Here is an 18,547-nt window from a genome sequence, read left to right as displayed (position 1 = left end):
ACTGAGGTTCCACAATGTATCTCTGTGTAATTCTAATTGTGTAATGACCACAACAACCACACCAAATGCTACCTACACCACTTACCAATGGTGCCCTCTGGGTTACGCCACCTCGATGCCAACTTATTAAACAAGGTAAGTGCCTTAGATGTGCATGTTTGTTATACCTGTATCACTAAGAATTCTATTAACATTTGACCATGTCTGACTGTATCTAAAAACTGAACTTTGTCTTTTCTGGTTAAATTGCCCAATTTAATTAAAATAGCCCCTTTTTTTTGTAACCTGGTGTAAGGGATGCCACGAAAGAATAGTTTTCAACTGTGTTGGCTCCTTTAACTTTTTTATTTTTTACTTCCCTGTTCTATAGAATTTTATATTCATATTATATAATCTATAAATATAATATTATTGTAATAACTCCGTTTTGTGCGTTGTGACGTTGTTAAAACGTTAGTTCCCATAAAACCTCTTCTCTGGTTGCTCTCTCGGAGCGATTTTTACCACCAAGGCTTCACGCCTCCGTCCCTAAAAGGAATAAAATATAATTACCCGGAGATAGCAGAGAACATTAGAGAGCTCCCTGCGGAGGAAGTCTGTTATCCAGTAACCCTTCACATTCTGTAAGTAATGTATATCCAAGCCCAATGTCTTTTAAAGTAATCATTCCTGTGCCAGAAGAATGAGCAAGTGACTCGACTTCAAAGGTTTAATGAGATCTGAGGATCATTAAATGAAAATGGCTGGTGTGATTTAGGAGTCCTGTGTATGTTGTTTGTAGAAATGTATCATGTATGTTCGAAATCCCCCCTGATTCTGTGACGAAGCTGCTATTCAGGACAGTTGCCTAATGGCTAAGTTTTTGGTAACAGAGCACTGTTGAGAATGTCTTATGGAAACGACATTTACTGGATTTCAATGTGAGGAATGATGACCCATAGTGACTCCAAGTAACTCCACATACGACGCTGGTTAGAACGAGGGCTGGCTCTTTAAGTTTGCAGTTCGAGCTTTGCTAGGTCATTTAGTGGTGGGGATGACTCATTAGGGTGGGCTTTAATTCTTATTGTTTTAATATCCTTTAAGGAAAAGTCTTTTTTTTTTTAATTATTTATTAAAGGGACACTGTAATCACCAGAACAACTACAGCTTATTATATTTGTTTTGGTGAGTAGAATCATTACCTTCAGGCTTTTTGCTGTAAACACTGTCTTTTCAGAGAAAATGCAGTGTTTACATTACAGCCGAGGGATACCTCCACTGGTCACTCCTCAGAGGGCTGCTAGAAATGCTTCCTGTGGCAGTGCTGCATATTGTGACTGACGTTCAGTGTCTCCACCATCTGCATGCAGACACTGAACTTTCCTCATAGAGATTGATTGATTCAATTCATCTCTATGGGGAGATGCTGATTGGCCAGGGCTGTGTTTGACTTGTGCTGGCTCTGCCCCTGATCTGCCTCTTTGTCAGTCTCAACCAATTCTATGGGGAAGTATTGTGATTGGCTCAGACCACCACCTTTGTGTGTTTTTATTTTGGAATGCATATTGGTAAATTCCTTTTTTATTGCATCTCCTGGTCTACATGTGTGCGTGAGGCCATTTTTAATTAGTGTTTGGCTGAAAGCTCAGCTTCGCAAACCGTAAAAGTACGCAGGTCAGTAGAGGCTAACGTGCATCTACGAATCCTGACTTCATATGCAAGTTCCAGACAATGCCAAAATGTGCCCTGGGTGGCTTCAGACCATTTTGACATATATGTAGACCACAACTTATCCCGTTATTGTTAAGCGACCAAAACAAGTTTATCTTGATGAATCAGTTTTGATGTATAGATCATGTCCCTGCAGTCTCAAGGCTCAGTTCTCTGCAAATTAGGAGTTAAATTGCATTGTTTATACAGCCCAAGTCACACCTTCCTGCATGTGGCATGCACATTCTTCCTAAACACTTCCTGTAAAGAGTCATCTAATGTTTACACTTCCTTTATTGCGTTTAGCTTATATTTTTTTTTTTATCTCCTGCTCTGTTAATAGCTTGCTAGACCCTGCAGGAGCCTCCTGTGTGTGATTAAAGATAAAAACCTCCTCCTGTGTATGATGAGTTAAAAACTTTTAAATTAAGTTAACATCTGATTGAAAGTGAAACCATTTTGTTTCATGCAGGCTGTGTCAGTCACAGCCAGGGTGAATGCAGCTTGGGCTGCAGAAACAGAAACAAAAATGATTTAATTCCTAAATGGCAGAGAATTGAGCAGGGAGACTACAATGGCATGATCTATACACTAAAACGGCTTCATTAAGCTAAAGTTATTTTGGTGACTATAGTGTAACCAAATGATGTCCTACAGCTCTCCATGCCATTCTTGTGTCTGGTTGGATCACACAGATATTACGCATGACACACAGATACTTTACTACTTAAGCCACTTCCCAGCCGAGTCTCATAATATCACGTGCATCAATCCACACCAGAAATACCACGAATGCTCCAGGTTTGGTGGACATTCTCATATGACCACAACTGACCAATCTCTTAACCAAATACTGGTTGTGGGCCTTGAGGACTAGTTGAAAGCCACTGCTGTAAGAATTCAGGCTGTGCTAACAGAGTAGCTAATTCTACCCACTAAATTCAAACGTAGCCCTCGATTTATTTATTTTTTTTGGCATTCTTCGTTTTTATTGAAGCATATAATACATGGGTACAGTAAATAGACAGCTTGAAAGCTTACAAAATCCAAGTAGTTTACAACATGTACTGCAATACTAGCTCCCTTTTTCATGTTTATGTTCCCTCCCCCAGCCTCTGTTTTGAACTGAACAACCAGGCGCAACTGCGTTATCTGAACTGTAGAACATTTTCCGTGCGACCCAACAGTGGAAGGTCGGGTTAAGGGTGTCCTGTCTGATAGGTCAAACCCAGTCCTCCGCACCCGTCATGTCCGTGCATCCGACTTAATGTCGAGGCAGTACCATTGAGAAAAGGGGGATGTCGGCCAAGGCGGGGGGGGGGGGGGGGGAGGAGAGAGTCTGCCAGCACCCCCGCCACCCATGTCCCAGCCCCGCGCGCACCATCGGTCACCCGTCTATTCAATCCCCCCCTGCCCTGCCGGCCGACGGGCCATGTACTTGATCCAGGGAGCCCATACGCGGGTGTGTTTCTCCCCCGTCCCTCTCAAGTCCGCCGTGAGGCTCTCCATGCTATATATTTCTTCCACCTTTTCCATCCAGTTCGCTATCGTTGGTACAGCATTTGTCTTCAAGCGGGCCGGAATCAGGCTCTTGGCGGCATTCAGGAAGTGTCTCGTAAGGGATCTCTTGTATACCCCCAGGGGCATTGTAGTGTTGTGGAGGAGCATCGGCAGGGGTTGCATCGGGATGTCTGAATCTAGAATTTCCCGTAATCTCGCGTGTATTTGTTGCCAGAAGGCCTCTGAGTGTTCATGACCACCAGATGTGCAGGTCCATGCCGTCATCCGCCCCGCATCTCCAGCAGCTGGCCGTTGCGGTCAGGCCCATCCGGAAAAGCCGGTAGGGCGTCCTATACCAGCCAGTCATGAGCTTGTAATTCCCCTCCTGCAATTTCGCACTAGTCGTACCTTGATGCGTAAGGATGTTTATCTTCTCCCATTCAGAGTTCGATAGAGTGGCACCCGTGGCTTGTTCCCATTTATATTGGTATGTCGCCGGAGGGCTCAGAGTTGCCGTAAGTAACATGGAGTACAGAGTAGAGACGCCCTTCGATAGGCGCCTCCCTTCGATAGGCGCCTCCCTTCTGTGCAAAGGGCCTCGAAGCTGGTCAACTCCCTGTGCACCAGCCGCTTGCCCGGTAAGGATTGATAGTAATGTCAAACTTGTTGGTATCTGAAGCGGGTCAGCCCCGTCGGGGGTGCCTAGGAAGTTAAGGTTTCCAGGGGTTTCAGCTGACCCCCCGTGCACCAGTCCCCTATGTATGGTCTGTCCGGGCTTCCCAGCCCCGCTACGTCTCTCGGCGCCAGCTCTCCCGCAATCTCAGGGTTGTATATCACCGGGGCCAGCGGGGTCGGGTTAGTCTTTAGTTCCAACTTGTAGCGTATAGTGGACCACACTTGCAGGGTTGCCCCTATGAGCGGGTGTTTCCTGATGTCCCCCGTCTGCATGGGTTTCAGGAGCCACATAGCCCATGGTATTCGCTCCCTGACCTGTGCGCGTTCTATGTTGACCCATTGCTTATCGGCGTCAGGCACGTGCCAGTCCACCACTCTGAGGATGTGCGCCGCTTGGTAGTAAGTTTGGGGCAAGGGCAGTGCCACACCGCCTTGGCATTTTGGACGAGTCAACTGTGCATGTCGGAGTCTGGCTGGACCCGCTGCCCATACAAATTGTCTGATGGCCGTAGTCAAGGTGCAAAAGAAGGTCCTGGGGAGGCAGATGGGAATTGTCTGAAACAAGTACAGGAGCCGCGGCAGAAGGTTCATCTTGACCGCGTTTATTCTCCCAAACCCGGATACACATGTCGCGCCCCACCTCTTCATATCCGCCCCAAGCGTCGCCAGTAGGGGCAGAAAGTTTTCGGGGAACAGCCTGGACAAATCCTTCGTCAGCCAGATGCCTAGGTATTTAATTCGCTGTGTGCACCACCTGAAGGGGAAATTCGCCCTCAGTTAGACCGTCAAGCCAGGGGGTAGGTCAAGTGGCAGTGCCTCGGACTTATCCGTGTTCAATTTTAAGTTGGAGAGTGCCCCGTATGTCCGAAAGGCCTGGAGAAGATTCGGTAGTGTCACTGTCGGGTTTGCAATAAAAAATAGCAGCTCATCTGCATAAGCAGCTACCTTGTGTTCTCCTCCCCCCACGGTGAACACAGTTATACCCCCGTCCCGTCTGCCCGCCGCCAGGAACGGTTCTAGCATGAGGGCAAACAGGAGGGGGGACAGGGGGCACCCCTGTCGCGTTCCATTGCTTATCGAGAAGGCAGGGGACAGGGCTCCGTTTGTCCTCAGGCGAGCCTTCGGGGTCGTGTATAGGGCCGCTATCCAGGTCTGAATATTGGGGGCAAAGCCCATCACCCGTAGGGTCTCCCTCATGAACTGCCAGTCCACCCTATCAAAAGCCTTCTCGGCGTCTGTGGAGAGCAGGAGGTCTCCGCGGGCAGTTGCCTTGGTGGCATGTATGAGGTTGAGGGCCCTGATTGTATTATCCTTCGCCTCACGTCCCGGGATGAACCCGGTTTGGTCTGGGTGTACCAGGTCCGGAGCCACCACACCCACTCGGTGGGCAAGAATCTTTGTGAATAATTTGAGGTCCGCATTGAGTAGGGAGATAGGTCTATAACCGGCACATGAGGTGGGGTCCTTCCCGTCCTTCGGCACCACTGCCACCATTGCCATGAGGGTATCCTCAGGGAACCTCCCTCCATCCAAGATGGAATTGAGGCTCGCCAGCAGCTCCGGTAGAAGGATCTCCCGTATGTATCTCACAGGGAAGCCATCCGGTCCCGGGGCTTTGTTCATCTTCGCGGCTTTGAGGGCGCCCGTGAGCTCCTCCATAGTAATGGGGGTGTCCAAATCCTCTGCCTGGGCCTGCGTAAGCTTCCGGGACACATTTTGCTCCAGGTATTCCCGGGTTTTGACCAGTCGCTGTTGAGTCTCCTCTCTCCTAGTGTCCAACGGCAGGTTGTATAGCCTGGTGTAGAACTCCTGGAATTCCAACCTTATTCCATCCGGCCTTCGTATGGGGAGCACATTCGCCTTTTGCAATATAGTGATTTGTGACAGTCGTCGTTTCTTTTGTAACATTCTAGCGAGCATACGCCCGCATTTGTTTGAATGCTCATAGAAGAATCTTCGGAATTTACGGAGCGTATGTGATAGATTCCGGGACAGGAGGCTCTTCAGGTCTCTTCTAGGAGAGAACGGTAGTTGTCCTCCGTCGGGGACGACCTGTGTGCCTGTTCTAACTGCGAAGTTTGTGCGTACAAGTCTTTCAGTCTTGTATTTTGCTCTTGTTTACGTTTCGAGACGGTCTTGATGAAATGACCACGTAGGACGCATTTGTGGGCTTCCCATCGTATCTGAGGCGAGGTGTCTGTTGTATGATTGTCAGCGAAATATTGACGTAGGACCTCCCTCGTCTCAGCCTGAAGTAAGGAGTCCCCCAGCACTTGTTCATTCAGTCTCCATTGTCTACTACTGGGTTTATATAGAGGCGAGCGCATCGTGGCCAGGACCGGGGCATGGTCTGACCAGACCGCCATTTGGATGTCACAGGTTTTAAGAAGGTGCAGGTATTCCTGCGCGATCAGAATATAATCAAGGCGGCTGTGGCCGTGATGCACCTGCGAATAAAACGAGAAGTCCCTGTCTTCAGGGTGAAGGACTCTCCAAGTATCGGCCAGACCCGTTTCCCATACCGTTTTTCCCACCACTCGAATACATAAGTCGGAGTGTGAGCTGCGCCCTCTGGAGGTGTCCATACGTGGGTCCAGAGGGACATTGATGTCTCCCGCCACAATGAGGAGTCCCTCCCTAAACTGGTACAGCTGTCGGAGGGTCTTGGAGAGAAAGCGGTGCTGGCCCGAGTTCGGGGCGTATATAGACGCCAATGTGTATTTCTTATTCGCAATCGTGCCTTTAAGTAATAAATGGCGGCCATTCGGGTCCGCCTTCATCTCCGAGCAGCAAAACGGTACGTGTTGTGCAAATAGTATCGCCACCCCTGCTTTCTTCGCCACCTGGTGGTTCACGAAATACCCAGTAGGGTACCTCTTATCTCTAAGGGAGGGGCCTGCCTCACCTCTGAAGTGGGTCTCCTGGAGGAATGCAATGGAGGCCCGAGCGGCCCACAGGGACCGAAGCAGGTGTGACCTCCTTTCCGGGGCGTTCAGTCCCCTCACGTTGTTGGTCCAGAGGCGCAGAGGAGCAGGGCAGAACCCCCCACCCCTCAGCCCAGCCGCGGCCGACTGGGAAGGGAAGGGCAAGGGGAGGAGGGGAGCCGGGACTGTAGGAAAGGGGAGGGAAGAGGGAGAGGGGGCGGCTCTGTTGTAGGGGATCTGTCAGGAAGGGAAGGGGGTGTCCGTCAGGAGGGGGAGGAGTTTGTGACCTGGTAGGTCTACCCTATCAGGGGAAAGTTGGACGTGACTGTATGGGAAGTACTCGTCGGGCCTGAGTCCCCGAACCCTTAGTTGACTCAGTCTCCCGCGATCCTCCCGTCTGTAACCCTCAGTCTGTCCGAGGAGTTGTGCGCGGTGCCCTTGGTCTTTCGGTTGAAGTGTTGAGGGGTACCCGAATAGAAAGGACCGACCACTTCCGGCCCTTAGCCCTCGATTTAAGATTTTTGGATATGTTTTTTTTTAAATGATTTAATATTTTTTTATATATTGATCTATTTTTTTATATATATAAGATATTTATTTTATATTTTAATATTTTGAAAAATAAAGTATTACTTAAAAAGCTTATTTGAAAATATTAAATTGAGGCCTCAGGTAATAGAAAGAACTCGAGGCTGAGCAGGACATCGAGTCCTTAATTAGACAATCTGGAATGTAAAGGGTCAAAACCTGTGTCAAAGCACAATAACCTAAGAACATGTCAAGGAGACCAGCCAGACCACAAGGTCACTAATAAGGTTGTCTAATGAACAGGCCGCCCAGCTCCATGAGAAGGAATGCTTTTTACGTTCTGTAACAAAAAAAAAGGCAGAGTTTTGCAACAAAATCATTTCTGGTGACCTTTTATGTAATGAGTTACACGCTTCTAATGAATGAGGCAATTTATGAGAAATTAGATTATCTTCCAACAAGTGTGTAACACTGTCTCCATCTGGCACCACTCATTTCCTTCCAGGCTGATTCATATCATTGATTGCCACTTAATTACCACCTGTCCTTTGCTGTTGCGAGACACAAACACGTACGTCTCCCCAACACTGACCAGTAGGCAGCGAGGGAACAGCAGGGCTCCGGCATCGATACGCACTATAGATGTTCTGCTGATTGCAAGATCCCGTAATGCAGTCCCCCCAACCCCCTCACCATGTCCAGTCGATGTATTGTATAACATTATTTATTGTGACGGAAATAAATATCATCACATATTGTCATTAGAAAAGCATTTAAACAGAGTATCTGGTGTTAGAGCATCTTTCTTTTTTTTTTTCATTCTTTATTTTTGTAGTGCTTAAGGTTATATACACGCATGTATCGCCACGACAGATGATACAAGCCATTGAAACAACAGAGAATTAACATTTGCATGGCAGTTATTAATAGCACAATTTTATAAAAGGAAGCAGGCTAGGTAGAAATGTCTAATACTTTCAATTCAATAGAGCAGGTAGCTGCAGTAGGTTAGACACATCGAGTAGCGTTGAAGGCTTGTAACAATTAACATAAGCTATACAGGCTTAGGTGGGACGTCTTGGTTCCAGTGCAGCATATTCATACCATTAAACATAGATTAGGTAGTCTGACCATCTATCGTTGCTCATTATGCTGATGAGTCGTCAGTGGATGAAGGTCAACTAATGAAGTACATGTTAGGTAGCTTTGGAGTCAAGGGGCTGCACTATGTTTGGTCAACATTATTAGTAGTCAGGGTGTGTCGGTTGCAGGTGGTGACGTTTAGATTTGTGTATTCCCTACATATCTAGTTATGGTCATATAGCGTGTGAGAGCAAGTAGGGTGTAAGATTATCTCAAGTTTTGTGTGTAGCGCAGGGTGTTGTACTTGAAGTGGGTAGCGAGACCCGTTGTGGTGAGAGGTGGTCTTCGTTGGTGTGTTACCCCTAACCAAGGGGGCAGCGGGGGGGGGGGGTAAAATGTTGGTATGTCAGCTCAGTTTGCTTGCCTGGGCCATGGTGGCGTGGCTGTATTTCCCTCTGTGTACCTGTCAGAACTGCGATTTCAGGCACATGTAAACAGAAAATAATTCAAAACAATTAGTCCCAAGGTCCATGTCGATGGCAGAAAAAGTGTGCTGAAAGGTTTGCAAGTACACTGTCTTTATATGGTAGCAACTTCGGCCCAGTAGTATTGGCCTCTGTGGTCATGCCGTCTGCTGTTGTCAGGGTTGTGAGCTCAGTGTCATCCTTTCTCGTGGGGTGAACGGCTTGCTGGTGGCTGGGTCTCCCATTCCGTGCTGGGACTCTTGTGGTAAGTCGGCTGGAAGGTCTGGTGGAGAAATGCTGGAGATCAAGGCCCTGGAGGTTTCTGTGAGATTGGAGAGTTGAGGGTGGTGAGATTTGGGTACGGGGTATGCCGATGTCAAAGGTAAGCAGATTGTGATCAGATAAAGGAAATGGAACATTGGAGAGACACACCATCAATACAGAGCTCCTAGAAATTAGGGACACTAGGATAGAAATGGGGTAAAGAGGGATTTGCCGCCCAGAAGTGTTGGGAGTGAGCGCAGGACTTATCTTTTTGTATTTGTAAAGAGGGATTTGGGCCAAACTAGCGACTGTCCCTCCTAAATAGGGACACTTGGGAGGTAAAGTTGTATGACTGACAAGCTGCTGACACACGAGCATTGCTCCCTCACCCACTGTCTGTGCTGAGAGGTATATATCAGAAACGGGAGAATTGATCCATGGAAGTGAAGGATTTTGAACACCCAGAAGGACTTGCTTATATAATCTCAGGTTACATCATCATTTAAGTGCTTTAAAAACCCATTTATTTTTCATGTAGTGAGACAGCAAGAATGACCCTCTACTCTACACTTCCAGCGCCATCTTGTGTTCGTGTAGGAAAATGCTCAGATTTAAAGGTTCGCCGGGGGAATTGCAACTCGTACAGTTTATAGTTAGAAGGAATCTTGTACAAAAAGTAAATTAGAATGGGCAACACTCACAGCAAAACTCACAGAGCATCTTGTGTGTTTCATAGCTTGAGAAAGTTCACCATTTTACAGCTGGGAAGACTAGAACTTCGATGAAATCCGGTATAAATAGAATTAGTGTGAATGGCAAACTTCCCAAAACAATTGCGATGGCCAACGGTATCGGCTTGCGTGCCTCGTTCGGCTAGTAACTGTGCCACTGCCGGCCCCGACAGGAAACACAATGTTTATAACAAGAAAGATGCTTGTCGATGGAACTTGTCACTTCCTTTTTATTGGAGTGATTTATACAAACAATACTTTAGGATATACAGAGTATTAACGTAAAAAAAGGAATTTAAAATAATATCAACACACCCTTCTTTGAAGATCCTTAATTTGTTGCAAATCCACCAGCATTTTCAACTTCTGCGGTGAGCAATCTCCAAACCAGAAAGTCTCTACCAATCTGATTGATTTCTATTGAAAGCTGTGCAAACTGCGCTTAATTTCATTATTAAAATCCAGGCATGAAGCCAGCCGGGGCAAACCGCTTTATTGGTTTTGGTTTTTTTATGAAGAAAGAGAATTCATCAAGAATTGGGCTAGTAACATGTGCCGTGCTTGTTGCCCCATTTCTTGAAACGCGGGATTTAGCTTCAATAATCTACCAATCAGCTCAGCGTTGGCAGCCGAGGTTACCCTGGATAAACACGCACTGAGTTGTTGACTATAGTGAGAATTCAAAGTGAATTTTAAATTTAACGTCAAAATAGCCCAACTGGAACAATTCTCTGTCAGTTATGTTTTCAATTCCTCCACCCTGGCCTTAAATTTGAAATTCACTTTGTATTCTCCCCGCAACTGATTTTGCCTAAAAATGTTACATCCGTTTAAATTCCAGAAAATAGAATTTACTTTGTATCTCTGGAAATGCGCTGTTTAGTGAATAAATCCACTCATTATATCAGTAATGGGTATGACAGAAAAATTATCTGCTCTCTGTTATATAAAAAGGTCTCTCCCTAGAATCCCTTCAATAATAACTGGTGTTCTCTTCATTAATCAACACAGAGACTCCAATTTATTCTAATTATTCTGTTTAGCAAGTAGATGTAGCACTAAGGTTTTTCTTAATGATGTGTCTGAGAGCGTCCTTGTTAATTTAAAATGTTGCCTCATGTAGGTGTAAGTACATCATAAACATTTATTCTTTTAACCCTTTGAATAACAGAGAGGCATAGACGCCCTTTAATTCAGATAATAAAGAATTATTAAACACACGTACACGCTGTATATACAAGTCTGCATTCACAGTCCAATCACACACTGCGCCAAAAACAGAATCTCAAACACGTTGCATTTTTAAATGTCACACTAATTGCATCCCTTTCACGACGAGGATTGCTTTGTATCTTATGGACCAGCACTTTTTAAATTTTTGCTGCGTCTTCATTCCCTCTAACTCATTTCATGCACATCAATATACATATATGAAAACATGCATACGTGACTAGGTAGTAAGATATCACAGAGCAACACGCAATCAGTCTAGTCGCGCACACGTGTTTTTCATCTGGCATGACTGAATCAAATGCCATTTACCGTAATCTACGCCCTAACAAATCGATCAGTCTGGGATTAACTGTGATGTCTTATTCATTGAATAAAAATAGTTGGCAAACCGTGTTTAAGTTGGCAACAAGTGCATTTAATAGGTAATTTTTTGGAGTCGATGCATATAGATAGAGGGTATCAGAGGGAGGAGGATAGGGACTCTGCGTAATTGAAAATATTGAGCTGGCTCGCTTCGATCCATTCACACCCCAGGCCTGCCTGTCAACCATAACTACTGAAACAGACTGACTTAGAGTGCTATATAACACAGCGACAACGATTTATTCAAATAAGGAGATTAGGTACATGGGTGAATGGGGACAGGGGCTTTATTCTAAGCCTTCTCCTCACAAATGATTGCACTAAGTGAAGGAGGAGATGAAGGTGTCCACAGATCCTGAAGAATTAAGTAACAATCGAGTTAATTGTTTTAATTGAATTTATTTTACATGTGGGTTGGAGATACTACTGGGGGTGGGTGCCGAGCACTTATCCCCATATCTCCCAATCACTAACAGTCCCTGTGTGATACACATAGTCTGACCCATTCAACACTGTATGACTGATATCACAATTAGGATGGGTTACTCTAAGACCGTATTGTATTGTCTTTTTACCAATTGTACAGCTCTGCGGAATATGTTGGCTCTTTCTAAATACCAGTAATAAATAAATAAGACACTCTCTTTCAGTCTGTGAATAAAAAGGCCACTTGGAGCCATTTAAAAGAAAATTATCCGTTGTGTCTACACATACAGCTAGGATGTCCCCTCCCCTCAGCCCTGGAGATAGAGTACTAGCCATGCGCATGAACAGTCCGTACATTGAGAGCCCCAAACTGTGAACAGCACTGTGTAGAGTGTATGTAGTGTAACATGTATATAGTATAACGGCCAGTAGCAATTTATACAATCCGATTGAAACCCATATGTCGCCAGTATCAGAGGCTGCTGATTGGTAGAACCCCTTCTTAGTCATGGAGTCTGGTTGCGCATTCGTTTTAGGATGTTAAAAAGCTTCTGCGCAAACTGTAATAGGACAGTGAGTGGCAGTGGCTATAGTGTTTTTAAAGACCTATAGCCCTTTAGGTGACTGTACGTTTACACACGTTCACACATGTATCATTGTTTAACGACTCCTGTGGGATCACAGACTAGTGAAATTAATCGCAATATTGGTTTATTGCGGTGTGAGAATAGTAATAATCTTTTATTTCTATTCATTGCGGAGTTTATACACGATGAACTGAACCGAAACTGCAGGATTTTACTAAACTGTGACTATCGCAGGGAGTTTGCGGTTATTACAAACTGTGACTATCGCGGGGAGTTTGCGGTTATTACAAACTGTGATTATCGCAGGGAGTTTGCGGTTATTACAAACTGTGACTATCGCAGGGAGTTTGGAAATCTGGGGTTAGTGAGGTTATTACAAACTGACTATCGCGGGGAGTTTGCGGTTATTACAAACTGTGACTATCGCGGAAGTTTGCGGTTATTACAAACTGACTATCGCAGGGAGTTTGCGGTTATTACAAACTGTGACTATCGCGTGCAGTTGCGGTTATTACAAACTGTGACTATCGCGGGGAGTTTGCGGTTATTACAAACTGTGACTATCGCGGGGAGTTTATTACAAACTGTGACTATCACGGGGAGTTTGCGGTTATTACAAACTGTGACTATTGCAGGTGTGATGTTTTTGTACAAATCAGTCAATAATTCCTGTATAACGAAGTAATCACTTTATTGATACATATATAACAGCATATTCATATTGCTACCTTGTTACACAGGGTTTCTGTTAGTGTTTTAATATTCATCCTAACAAAAATCCCTCGAACATTCCGCCAACAGGAAGTAAAGAACCAAAAGAAAGGAAGTGCATCATTCACATCCAACAACTGCCCAATGCCCATACATCGCAATACATACACTCATACACTCATACACAGCCCAACAGTCCATACATCACATCTCCTTCCTGTTTCAACCAAAGAAAGAAAAGCAAACAAAATAGTAAAAAGTCAACAATAATAAAATAACTATTTAAAAATGTGTCCTTAATACACATCACACATACACACGCATACACATCACACATACACACGTATCATCTTCCAGATCTACAATCTTTTTTTCAGGACAGCTTATTCTATTCCTACTAGGATACCATTTCCGCATTCTCACTGTGGAGTTTCTCCGACTATAGTCCCTTAATGGATCTTCTGGTTGCCAGCGGTTTGTGGCCCGTCTCTCCCTTGTTGAATGGACAGTATTTTCATGACCACAGCCTTCATGGTGACTTGAACTGTGGCTTGGCAGTTCTTGTTCCTGAGTTTCATGGGGTATTTCCTCCAAATCATCCCCTACCAGGTGTATTGCAGACATCAGAAATCTCATCATGCCAAACTCCATGCCAGATATCAGTGTCTGGTTACATGAGTGGCCCTACCCACTTTGATAGGTTGTCTGTTATACGTGGTCAAAGTTGATTTGTATGTCTCTGTGTGTAACATCCATCAGAGGTTAAAATTTTATAGTGCGCCGGCCCCAGAACTTCCTTTATCACCGCTTCTTTCCAACGATTCTCCTGATGATATACACGCATCCAAACAGAATCCCCTGTCTGGTAACAACGGCCTGCTATTCCGACCTGCATCTTCGATTGTTGCTGGATGACCCTTTGTTGAATCTCTGGTTTTAGCAGATTCAACTTTGTACTGAGTTCACGGCCTAACATAAGGCATGCTGGAGGTTGTCCCGTGGTTGGATGAGGTGTATTTCGATATTGTAGAAGGAACTCAGACAAATGATGTTCAGGTCTCTTTCCTTCTGCTTTCAGACTTCTCAGAAAACCCTTTAACGTTTGAACAAAACGTTCTGCTTGGGGGCGGGGCCTGACCGCTGTGAGCAGAGGATGCAGACTCATTTAGCTCCTGCTCTGCAGCCCTAAATAAACGAATTTTGATAGCCAAAACGGGGTCTGATCGGTCCAAAAAGGCTACCAGATGACAGGCAAAACACAGAGGCACACATCGATGCCACACAAGCTACGATTCCGCCCTGCTGCACCTGCTCTTCCCATGAGGCCTACACACATGGCCAGCGTGAGGGAGACGGCCACTCCCCCGCTGGCACTTACGGCTAACAAGCGGAGACCGGACCCCCGTTCCCCCCCATGGACCGGTGGGGGTTATCCCGGTCCGCCCTCGGGAGACCCTGATGCAGCCCGGCAAGAAAGCCGTGATGACACAGGGGCCTACTACAAGCGACAACACAACACCCAAAATGGCGGAGGCAGCGTGCCTCCCCGGCACTTATAGCGAGTTACCAGAGATCGAGCATCGGCTGGACAGGGCCTTCCAAGTCTTATGGGAAAAGCTGGAGGCCCTTCTGTTCCCGACAGACCCAGAGGCCGAGCTGGATACCGGGCCACACGATCACCCACATAAGGTTAAGCAGAAGGAAGCACAGGCTCCCCCGGCATCAAATCACCCAGAGAGCAGGAGACAACAAGACATCCGCAGGCAGGGGGCGACCAGAGATCAACCATGCAGCAACAAGAGCATAATGACAGCCCTGCAACACAAGTGGACACCCATGCCGACACACATTGACCTGCCCTCGCACTTACCGGCCAACAGTGATCCACCAACAGGAGACCAGACCCACATGGGACTTTGGTATGCACAGGCCTTCAGCCTCTCACCAAGGGGCATCGGGTGTATCACCCTCAGGGACACTCAGTGAGCGTGTAAGGCCTGCAGTAAACACATCACATGATGTCTTCCCGGTGATCTCGGGCAAGTTGCTGTTATATTGCTCCCCTCTACTCCCCAGGGCATTTCAGATACACACTCGGACTGGAATACAGCTAAAGCCATGTTCTATGCCTTGCAAATGTTAACTATGATTTCCTTTTTGTTACTTATAGTTTACATTGAGCTCTAGTAATGTGCCTAGCATAGTCTGCAAACAATGATCTACCCAAGCCAGTGCATTACTAAGATTATTTAGTCATACTTGTTAGGGCACTACTCACCTTAAGCTATTGTTCCATATAAGCATAAGCCTGTATAACTGCAATTTATTCACTTGCCTAATGAAACCTAGGTCTTAAGCAAACCTATAATGCAACGTCTTGAAACATTAGCCTGAATAACCAATCATCGCCCCTGCTTCAAGTTTTCTCTTGTAAATAAGCTGATCACTAGCATTGTGCAGGGTAGCTACGTAACTACAATGTGAAAGCGAGTTTAAAAACTTAAAAATGTGCATTTCTTTTATGTGACATGACACTGTACAACTGCATGTATATCTTGGTTGGCTCTGCTGTCGTGGCACTGCGGACCGTATTGTATTTTCTCTGCACAAAAAGAATTTAAAAAACAAAAACAAAAAAAAAACGTTCTGCTTAACCATTAGTAGCAGGATAATATGGTGCTGTACGATGATGCCGAATACCGTTTTCCTTGAGAAAAGCCTGAAATTGTCCAGAAACAAACTGCGGTCAATTATCTGAAACAAGCACTCTGGGCAAGCCAAATGTTGCAAATAGTTTCTATAATGCTTTAACAGTAGCTTCTGCAGTGGTCTGCAACATGAATAGAACTTCCGGCCATTTAGAATGTGCATCTACCTCAATCAGATACATTTTATTTTCCACTGGTCCAGCAAAGTGTGAATTCACTGCCATGGTGATAGAGGCCAGGTCCAAGGTTGAACGGCACCATGTGGCAAGTCACGCTGTGCGTGCGCACAACCAGTGCAACCTGAAACATAACGGGCAATATCCTCATCAATGGTTGTCCACCATACATGACCTCTTGCCTTCTGCTTCATGTGGACTATGCCAGGATGACCTGCATGTAAAATTTCAAGAATCTGTTGTTGTAACACAAAAGGAATAACCACCTTTTCTCCCCAGACTAAGCAGCCATCTTGAATTGATAACTCCTGAGCTCTTGTTTGGAATGACTTGAGATGTATTGGAGTCTTTAGTGGCCAACCCTTGCGTACAAAAATAGGTATTTCCCTCAGCAAAGAGTCCTTGGCTGTCTCCTGTGCAATTTCTCTGGCTGTTATCACCTCACTAAAATATATTGTAGATCTTTCTGTGGTAGTTAATTGTGAATCCATTTTCAATGGAAGTCTAGAGAATGCACCCGCATTAGAATGCAGAGCGTTTGGACGATATTGTATCTGATACTGATAAGCCCCCAGAGTTAAGGCATTCCTCTGAAGTCTTGCTGCTGTCGTGATTGAAATACCTTTCTGTGGGTTAAAAATTGTCAATAAAGGTTTATGGTCCGTAAGCAGTGTGAAGGGTCGACCATATATATAAAGATGGAATTTCTCTACTGCCCATACTATTGCCAGAGCCTCTTTATCTATTTGAGAATAGTTTTTTTTTCTGCAGCTGTGAGCGATCTAGAGGTAAAAGCCACTGGCCTGTCTGTCCCATCAACTATCGCGGGGGGTTTATTACAAACTGTGACTATCGCGGGGGGTTTATTACAATCTGTGACTATTGCGGGCTGTTTATTACAAACTGTGACTATTGCGGGGGGTTTATTACAAACTGTGACTATTGTGGGGGGTTTATTACAATCTGTGACTATTGTGGGGGGTTTATTACAAACTGACTATCGCGGGGGGTTTATTACAATCTGTGACTATTGCGGGCTGTTTATTACAAACTGTGACTATCGCGGGGGGTTTATTACAAACTGTGACTATCGCGGGGGGTTTATTACAATCTGTGACTATTGTGGGGGGTTTATTACAATCTGTGACTATTGTGGGGGGTTTATTACAAACTGTGACTATTGCGGGGGGTTTATTACAATCTGTGACTATTGCGGGGGGTTTATTACAAACTGTGACTATTGTGGGGGGTTTATTACAAACTGTGACTATCGCGGGGGGTTTATTACAATATGTGACTATTGCGGGCTGTTTATTACAAACTGTGACTATTGTGGGGGGTTTATTACAAACTGTGACTATCGCGGGGGGTTTATTACAATCTGTGACTATTGCGGGCTGTTTATTACAAACTGTGACTATTGTGGGGGATTTATTACATACTGTGACTATCGCTGGGGATTTATTACAAACTGTGACTACCGCGGGGGGTTTATTACAAACTGTGACTATTGAGGGGAGTTTATTACAAACTGTGACTATTGCGGGGGGGTTATTATAAACTGTGACTATCGCGGGGAGTTTTACAAACTGTGACTATCGCGGGGTTTATTACAAACTGTCACTATCGCGGGGAGTTTATTACAAACTGTGACTATCGTGGGGGGTTTATTACAAACTGTGACTATCGCGGGGGGTTTCTGGTTATTACAAACTGTGACTATCGCAGGGGGTTTCTGGTTATTACAAACTGTGACTATCGCGGGGGGTTTATTACAAACTGTGACTATCGCGGGGGGGTTTATTACAAACTGTGACTATCGCGGGGGGTTTATTACAAACTGTGACTACTGGGGGGGGGGGGGGTTTATTACAAACTGTGACTATTGCGGGGAGTTTATTACAAACTGTGACTATTGCGGGGGGTTTATTACAAACTGTGACTATTGCGGGGGGTTTATTACAAACTGTGACTACCGCGGGGGGTTTATTACAAACTGTGACTACCGCGGGGGGTTTATTACAAATTGTGACTATCGCGTGGAGTTTTACAAACTGTGACTATCGCGGGGTTTATTACAAACTGTGACTATCGTGGGGGGTTTATTACAAACTGTGACTACCGCAGGGGGTTTATTACAAACTGTGCCTATCGCGGGGAGTTTTACAAACTGTGACTATCGCGGGGAGTTTTACAAACTGTGACTATCGCGGGGAGTTTTACAAACTGTGACTATTGCGGGGGGTTTATTACAAACTGTGACTATTGCGGGGGGTTTATTACAAACTGTGACTATTGCGGGGAGTTTGCAGTTATTACAAACTGTGACTAACGTGGGGAGTTTGCGGTTATTACAAACTGTAACTATCGCGGGGTGTTTATTACAAACTGTGACTATTGCGGGGAGTTTATTACAAACTGTGACTATCGCAGGGAGTTTGCGGTTATTACAAACTGTGACTATCGCAGGGAGTTTGCGGTT

Source organism: Pelobates fuscus, chromosome 5 (assembly GCF_036172605.1).
Source record: "Pelobates fuscus isolate aPelFus1 chromosome 5, aPelFus1.pri, whole genome shotgun sequence".
Classification (NCBI taxonomy): Eukaryota; Metazoa; Chordata; class Amphibia; order Anura; family Pelobatidae; genus Pelobates; species Pelobates fuscus.
The sequence above is the reverse complement of the archived record's forward strand: the minus strand, read 5'-3'. Positions refer to the sequence as shown.